This window comes from Pogona vitticeps, chromosome 5 (assembly GCF_051106095.1).
Source record: "Pogona vitticeps strain Pit_001003342236 chromosome 5, PviZW2.1, whole genome shotgun sequence".
NCBI classification, from domain to species: domain Eukaryota; kingdom Metazoa; phylum Chordata; class Lepidosauria; order Squamata; family Agamidae; genus Pogona; species Pogona vitticeps.
In genome coordinates, this window is record NC_135787.1 from 55,537,804 (window position 1) to 55,545,000 (window position 7,197).

The window sequence follows — 7,197 nt, forward strand, 5'->3', positions numbered from 1 at the left end:
GGAATGGAACTGGTAAAGCCACTCCTTAAATACAGTATCTCACTTATGGTACTTTGACAGCCCTATTAGGGTCACTATAAGTTGATTCTGACTTGACCGCACAGGCCTAACAGCTGCTTATGTTATGTGAGGAGAGCTGAAGGACAGCGGTAACATACCTGTTAGGAACCTAACCCCAGTATCTGAAAATCTGCAGCCCTTGTGCCCATCAGGGCATGCTGAGCAAGATGGACTGTTGGTTTCTTTCAGTGTAAGGCAGCTTCATATTTTCATTGGGGCTGTGTTCCAACTCCGGTTAATGAGCACGTATCAGTGTCTTCCCCCTTCTGCCTTGCCATTTGATTCTATTTGGGCCTGGCTAACTAAATATCCTGCAGTGGTGCAATTATTATAAAGCATCTGAGGCCTATTTAAAATTCAGCAGAGCTCCTAATATTGTCAATCGATCCTACACATTCCTTGGCAGGAAGAGAAGAAGCTGAAATCCCAGCTGCAACAGAATAAAAGTGGTCCTCGGTCTCTGTGAATGCTCTCATGGTGTTGAGTGCCATGATAAAGTTCCACAGAGGGCCCCAGTGTCCTATAATCCTGCACTGAACTTCTTTGCTGGATTGAAGATGAAAGGGGCGCCCCTAAAGCAGCCTTAGAATACAATGGTGGCTTTCAAACATTTCATGTATTCTCAGAAAAGAGTAGGAAGGACTGTTCAGACTGTCTACTGGATCCAGCGCAAGGGGCTTAAGGTACAGCCGGCTGGTTCAATTAAACTTCAGGCAAGCTTCCTGACTAGGTAAACAGTGGAACAGGTTTCTTAAGTAAGTCATGGAATTTCTTTCTTCGTATGTTTGTGAAGAATGGTTGGACAAATACGTTTCCGAGTTGCATTTTTGAGATACGATATTCCAAGTAATATGACTAAATGAGAGATGGGAAACATGTGGCTTCCCATAAATTTTAGTAATCCAACTCCTATCAGCCCTGGACATCAGGATAGAAAAAATATGGGAATTTAATTAATTAGAATTATCAGTGTAATATGGAGGTGCCCCCTAAAATGCATTCTGCTTTTTTGTGCAAGAGGCTCATAAATAGGTTCAAATCTGAAATATTAGTGGCAATACATTAGCAAGAGAGCCTCTGAGGACACACATAGTGCATTTCTATTGATCCTGAGCAGCCTTAGCTTCATTCTCTACTGCTGGGATAAGGGTGTGCAAAAAATTCCAAAGTTAGAGGAACATGTTCTCAAGAAGTCTTGGGCCTTATTTAGAAATTAAGCCCAGGAACCAAGCCATGTACAATGAATAGAATGAGCATTTTTCTCACCAATTATCTTTCAGTCGGTGTGTTATATTTGCATTTCTTTCCTTGGGTTTTTGGACTTTAGCAGTGACATCCTCAAGAGCTAGAACAGCAATCCTTGACAGATCACAGGAATATTCCTCAAAAATTTATCCTGTTCTTGGGAAACCAAACAGTGTACTGTCTGAAGACTTCTTCCAAGATGAGATTCTGGAAAAGTAGAAACAAGCATTCACAGAGCTGGGAGAATCTACTTTTTCTCTTTCTTTCTTTCTTTCTTTCTTTCTTTCTTTCTTTCTTTCTTTCTTTCTTTCTTTCTCTTTCTTTCTTTCTTTCTTTCTTTCTTTCTTTCTTTCTTTCACTCGCAGAAATCTGACAATAAGTGCTGCTTGCTGACTACAAAGGTGATGCAATATTACAAAGTATCTTGGAAGGTAATGGCATCTGCTCCATTGGGGTTGAATAGCCATCTGCCACGGATGCTTCAGCTGTGGATTTCCTACACTGGTGGGAGGCAGTTGAATTAGGTGGCCCTTGGAGTACTCTGTAACAATATAATTCTGTGATTCCATGAATGCCATAGAATTGCCTATGTTAGCTGTGGGATTCTGGGAATTGTAGTCTAAACAAGCAACGTTTCCAACGCTGAGGTGATTATTCATAATACTGCTGTCACTGATAGAAACGTCATTGCGGGTTCTCTGCTGACAGTGCTTCGATGTGTGAGGAAAAACAGGGCCTGCTCCTTCCCTTTGAAGAGGCCGAGCCCATCCCAGCTGGCCAAGTGAGCTTTCCAAGGGCTCCCAGACGTCCCATAGCTACACATGGGCCTGTGGACCGCCAGTTGTCTTGTGTCATTGGGTTCTGTTTTTCCTCTGTCTGAAGCACTATTTATACAAACAGCTTTCTTCTTCCTTTCAATTAGGTACCAAAGATTTATTTACGTTTGTGGTCCTGTCCTCCATGCACAGCATTTTAAGCTGCAGCTCATGTCAGTCTGCGGTCATGTTTGTTATTTATTTTTATTTCTGATGAAGCCAGCTTTAAATCAAATGCCAGTGTCAGGATAGAGGGAAACATGCAGGCTGTGCTTACTCCACACAGTCTAACTAGCAGACAGTGCCAAAAAATGGTGTTGGGTTGAGCATCTGGAAACTTGGAGGGACTTAGCAATCAGGTTAGGCTTTCATTACAAACCAAGCAAATCCCGATGCCATCCTAATAATCAGGTGCTGTTGACTGCTAGGATTTCACTGCAAAATTAGCAAACGCAGCAGAATAATACTGACAACTTAAGCAGACATAGGACTGTAATCTCCAGACCAGTGTGGGGAAAAGTTTCTCCTTTTCTGGCCTACAGCACCCAAAACATTCCAGCAAACCTCACCACTTTTCTAGGCTTTTTTGCCAATATATGTTAAGGACCACATTCGACTGGACAGTTTGTCATCAGTGGTCAGGTTGTGCAGCTATAGTTCAGGATCTCATCATGATTAACAACAGTGAGCAGGGAAGTCTCCAGTTTTTGCCAAAGCCCTGGGTTTCCTACATAGCCTTAGCTAGCCACCCTCTCTATCCATAATATTAAAACAATACTGCTGGCTTCCCAGGCCATCAAGAACTCTTGTAAGAATTTGAAAGATACGTGCTAAATATCTACTTTATGTGTAAATCCATACTATTGTTCAGCATGATCATAATAATTATAAAACTTACTGCGTGAATTTGGGCCAATCAAAATCTTTCAAAGTGATTGTAACCTACTTCACAGGCTTCATGTAAGACAAATGGGGAAGGGGAATCGTGACCATTATACAGTGGTGCCTCGCAAGACGATTACCTTGCAAAATGATTAATCCGCAAGATGATTAGTTTTTGCGATCCCTGTTGCGCTTTGCAAGACAATGCTTTCCTATGGACGATTTTCACAAGACAATGATTTTTCCCCATTGGAACGCATTAAATAGATTTCAATGCATTCCAATGGGGAAACACATTTCACAAGATGATGTTTCCTATGGACGATTTTCACAAGACAACAATTTTTCCATTGGAACACATTAAATGGATTTCAATGCATTCCAATGAGGAACCGCATTTCACAAGACAATGTTTTCACAAGACAGCGTTTTTCGCTAAACAAATTAACATTGTCTTGCAAGGCACCACTGTATTGGACTCCTGATATGAAAAGCTGAATGTAAATGCTGCTATTTTTGGCAGTGGCCATGGTGATAGTGATCAATGTTGGTTTTTTATTTAGGTGCCTGGGTTTTAGCAAGGATAGTTTATTAAATTTTGTGCCATTTATTTCAAGGATGTTTCTTTCCCCAAGACCACCTGCTTTCAACATCTACTCGTATCGATGCTTACTTCCTGGAAGAGGACACAGAGTGTTATGAATCAGAAGCACTGTGCAATTACTGCATCCTTCCCTCCTCATCAGATTATTTTATCTGTAGTAAGAAAAATGAGAAGCAGCCATGGGAAAACATGGGAGTGTTACAGAAGGTATGTAACACTTTGTGGACTTCATAAAATTCCAGGGGAAAACAAAAAAAGCAAAGTCTTGTCTGGAAATACTTTGCCAGTGATGGTCTACAAATACTCCGTAGGTGACCATTAGGACTCTTATTTCTAAACAGCATTTTGGAACTCCTACTGAATTTAATGTATTATAGCCCCCTCCCCTCTCAGCCCACCTCCCCATTATGCCATGGCCACTTTGGGCTCAAAATCCCCAAGCTAAGTCTAGAATTTGAGGTGTGGGGGTGCTCAATCAATCAGTCACTAACAAAAACCTTCAGGCTTGTAAAAGCATTCCATTCCTAAAGGATTGGAACGGGCTGCATACTTAGGATACTCAGAGCCCTTCCCTTTTGAAAATTAATTTAAGAACCAGTATAAAAACGAGTGCATATGTGACTAATCAGCAAACATATCCCTGATCAGGAGCCATATGTCTGATTAGTAACTTTAGCCTTGTGTGGAAAGGATAAAATTGTCCTTTCTGGGGAAGAGTTTAATACCATTATTGTAGACCAGTGTGTCTGTGTTATGGCATAGAAAAGGAAATACAGAACCAGTTGATCTAAAGTCAGTTATGTGTATCCTTTTCACATACATTTCTCACAAGGCATGTGTTGCAATTTAGTCCATCTAAATCAGAGGTGGGGAGTGCATGACTCTCCCTCTCTTCTTAGACTGTAGCTCGCATCACCTCTAGTCAGTATAGCTAAGGGGAAGGAAGGTTGATGGCTTCAGTGTAACAATATCTGAAGGCTAGATTTTCCTTTCTCTTGGCTTAACACAGGGTTAAGTCCCATCTAGCTCAGTGGTTTAGGCATCTGACTGCAGAGCCAGAGGTTAAGAGTTCAATTCCCCACTGTGCCTCTTGGGACTAGAACCAGCCTGTGTGGCCTTAGGCAAGCTGCACCATCCCAGGGTGCCCCCAGAAGAAGGAATTCTGAGTATTCTCTACCTAGAAAACCCTGAAAAAGATTTGCTGTAAATCAGAATAGACTTGACTGCACATTATTATTACTGTATTACAGTAGAACTGGGACCTATGTAGGTGTTAGTAGATTCCAATCATTGAGTGGGTGGCAGAGGCTAAATGCCCTGCAGTGCAACCCAATTCTTTTAACCCAGAAGTAGGCCTTAGGAATGGATCCAAACAGATGGGCAATCCTGACATCTGAGCGTTCAGCCTGGAGGCAGGCGGTGCATCATAGCCTCCCCCATTTTGAAGAGACCCTTGTCCAGCAGGCCGAGGCAAAGAGGCAGTTACGAAAGCAGCAAAATCAGGGAGCTGGACAGAAGACAGATTGGATTTGTCTTCAGTGTGGAAGGGATTGTCACTCTCGAATTGGCCTTCTCAGCCACACTAGACGCTGTTCCAAGTCTTCAGTACAGAGCACGATACCATAGTCTTTCGAGACTGAAGGATGCCATCAATCCCCACCAGATTCTGTGAGCTTCAGTCCCACCTAAAAATAAACCTAATAAAACTTAATGGAACTCATACGGAGGCAGGCATTTGTGCTGACAGTGCAGTAGGTCATAGCTAACTGTAACCAGACTGGAAGTGACCATACCTGAGACAGTGAATGTTCCTTCAAGTGAAGGTGTGTAGTACCCAAAGCCAGCTAAATTCTTTTGGCAGGGCAGAACATCCCATAGAATATCTTCTCAGCTCTGGCAGTAAACAGATTAAATAATCAAATATTGGCTGCCCTGTCGTGACAGCCAAACTCTGCTTCCCACAGCAGCTGCCTCACTTTGTATACTAGTGGGGATCACTTTTTGATTTTTTTTATTTGGGGCTCACTTTTTGAGACTTTTTATTTGAAAAACAAAGCTACAACAGTTGAACCATTACAGTTTTCCTTCTAGCATATAAAGAGAATCTGTTTTTACCCAAACAAAACAGATTGCCTGCAACAAGAATGATTTTTGTTATTGTCAGGTTTTGAGTTTTTCTCTTCAGAGTACTGTTTGAACTAAGGGGGCGGTGTATAAGTAAAATAAAATAAAATAAAATGTGAGGGGCTTTAGCGAACAGGTGGACAAAATTCCACTCTTCCAGCCGTGATTGGACTACCTTCCCCAGCATGCCTCACCTTTAGCTCTGCTGGCTGTGGCTGATAGGATTTGCATTCCAACCACAACTGGGGATCTGTACTCTGCCCCCCCCCCAGCTTTAAAGCAATGGTTCTCAACTATTGCCCAGTCAGATGTTCTGAACCTCAGCTCCCAGAATCTCTGACCATTGATGAGGTTACTTGGAAGTGTGAGAGTCAACCTTCAGACCATCAAGAGGAGTCAGGTTTGAGGGCCATTGCTAAGGTATCTCAGCCCCTGATGCAGGAGTGGCAGGCCTTGAGCACTCCAGGTGCTTTATACTGCAACTCCCAGGGTCATTTATCATGGGCAACAGAAGCTGGGCATACTGGAAGCTGAAGTCCAAAAGACACGCCCTGGACGGCGGTGGTTTGCTCTGCTTGTCTTTGCCCCAGGTTACACTCCTGGGAGGGCGGAGGCAAGTTTCCCGTTCCTTAATCTAAGGCCACCGCCAGCCCCTTTGTCCAGCTTTCTATAAACCACAAGAAAGCCCTCTGCTTCCTGCACCCCTTTGAGTGCAGGATCCCCATCGTTTCCTCGGACGTTTCTTCTGTTGTCCCGGTGCTCGTGGCCCTCGCTGTGTCCTGCCCATTCGTGTCCCTCGTCTCCTCCCAATTTAAACCTCAGAGGGGTTAGATCCAGGAGACCCACACGCTCCTCTCCCACACAAACCGCTCAGAAATAACAAGGGGAGGGGATCATTTTGAAATCCCCTGCAGCAGCCTGCGGTGGTGGCAGGTAGAGGGAATGGGAGCCGAGCCTTTGCAGATATTCCTTCGTTGGATCCTGGGGCTTGGAGCACATGTAGGAAAAAAGGCTTCCGAACCGTCTGCCCTGGCATTTGTAAGGAGGGGCGGGTGTTTTGTTTTTTTCCTTCCGGCGTTGCAGGAAGATGCGCTTTTCTTCAGACTTCAGGAGAGAGCTGCGCAATAGCTGAAGGCGACCTGTTTCTTTTTTTGCTACCAAGCTGGGGTGCAGATCCTCCAGGATCACAATTGGAAGAGACACACATCGGGTTCCTGTCGGCAGAAGGCGACAACATTGTGTAGCTCCTGCGTTTACCATTCGTTAACATTGTGTTTAATTTTGGGGAGGGAATAAAAATATATATACGGAAGCAGCGGTGGAAAGATCAGCCAGGTTTACAAATTAACCATAGCCTGGCCAGTACCTTCTGTGACAATGGGTGTAAGAAGCTGGATGTTTGCCCAAGAAAAGCAATTTCCCGGGAGAGGAAGCCCTCTGAGTTCAATGGGGCTAATTCTTCTGCAG